General features: G+C 49.3%; 1 protein-coding gene and 1 pseudogene across 2 annotated transcripts in view; both read right to left on the bottom strand.

The window, feature by feature from the left end:
• Positions 1 to 1,269, bottom strand: part of LOC112062605 (cbp/p300-interacting transactivator 1-like) — an 8,998-nt pseudogene extending 7,729 nt beyond the window's left edge.
• The window catches only part of CUL4A (cullin 4A), a 51,963-nt gene that overhangs the window by 20,716 nt on the left and 29,650 nt on the right, over positions 1 to 1,597 (bottom strand). The gene's annotated exons all lie outside the window — the stretch shown is intronic.

The following is a 1,597-nucleotide window of genomic DNA, read 5'->3' as shown; positions in this document are numbered from 1 at the left end:
GCCTGAGCCCCGAAGCCCCAATTTGGCAGGGGCCCTGCCTCCCCAGGTTGGCCCGGAGTGGAGGAGGCCATCCCATGATACTGGCTATTAAGTTTCTGCAGCTGCATACTGGCCAGCAGGTGAGGGGCAGGGTGCAGGTTGAAGGGTGGGGGTTTAGTGGGAGGGCGGCAGTAGGAGAGCTTATTGGAGATGGAGATCCCGAGGAACTAGTGGGAGCTCCAATGGCCTTGGTTCCATTCGAGGTTACCCCGGGGAAGTGCAGGATGGCCACTGCTTTGTTATCTTTCACTGCCAGGTTAGAGTAGGCCAGAGAGCTCATCTCTGGGTTGGCATCCTCCTTCATAGGTGAGGTGCCACCCTTGACATCAAGCGCAGGCCTCGCCATAGTTGGCATTTCAGAGCCTTGGCAGAAGTTGCATAAATTGGTGGGCGGTGATGCTGCCAGCTGGAGCTGTTGTGCGGATGGCTCCATCTCGACTGCTATTTCCTCACTCAGGAGAAATTTAAAAATCCAAACAGTACTGTGGCTTGGCTTGGATGCGCTCTAACCAGACCAGTCAGTTTCGCCACCTGAGCTTTGTGCAGCCCCAGAGCCGGAGCGTCCAGATGCGGTCCGGGCGATTAGCAAAGTCGGTGAAAGCCAAGCTCCGCGAAGCCACCTGCCCTGGAGAGAGGGAAGTGCGGAGCCCCGTGAACCGCGGGTGCAGCGGCGGAGCCCCCAGCCCCTGGCACACACGCCACCACCGCCGCCGCGAGCTGGTTGTGCTCAGTGTCACCCGACCCCTGGGCGCTTGGGAGAAGCCCGCACCACTGCACTGCGCCACCGCCATCTTGTAACATTCTTTATTTTAAAGTCTATTTCATCTGATACGAGTATTGCTACTCCAGCTTTCTTCTGATTTCCATTTGCATAGAATATCTTTCTCCATCCCCTCACTTTCAGTCTGTATGTGTCCCTAGGTGTGAAGTGGGTCTCTTGTAGACAGCATTTATATGGGTCTTGTTTTCGTATGCATTCAGCGAGCCTGTGTCTTTTGGTTGGAGCATTTAATCCATTCACGTTTAAGGTAATTATTGGTACTTATATTCCTCTGACCATTTTCTTAATTGTTATGGGTTTGTTTTTGTAGGTCTTTTTCTTCTCTTGTGTTTCCCACTTAGAGAAGTTCCTTTAGCATTTGTTGTACAGCTGGTTTGGTGGTGCTGAATTCTCTTAGCTTTTGCTTGTCTGTGAAACTTTTGATTTCTCCATCGAATCTGTATGAGATCCTTGCCGGGTAGAGTAATCTTTCCTTTCCCATGTCAGGGAAGTTTTCAACTATAATCTCTTCAGATATTTTCTCGGGTCCTTTCTCTCTTTATTCTCCTTCTGGGACCTCTATAATGCGAATGTTGCTGCATTTAATGTTGTCCCAGAGGTCTCTCTTAGGCTGTCTTAATTTCTTTTCATTCTTTTTTCTTTATTTTGTTCCACGGCAGTGAATTCCACCATTCTGTCTTCCAGGTCACTTATCCATTCTTCTGCCTCAGTTATTCTGCTATTGATTCCTTCTAGTGTATTTTTCATTTCAGTTATTGTATCATTCATCTCTCTGTT

This window comes from Physeter macrocephalus, chromosome 13, assembly GCF_002837175.3.
Source record: "Physeter macrocephalus isolate SW-GA chromosome 13, ASM283717v5, whole genome shotgun sequence".
NCBI classification, from domain to species: domain Eukaryota; kingdom Metazoa; phylum Chordata; class Mammalia; order Artiodactyla; family Physeteridae; genus Physeter; species Physeter macrocephalus.
Note: the sequence above shows the minus strand (reverse complement) of the source record. Positions and strands in the feature narration are given on the sequence as shown.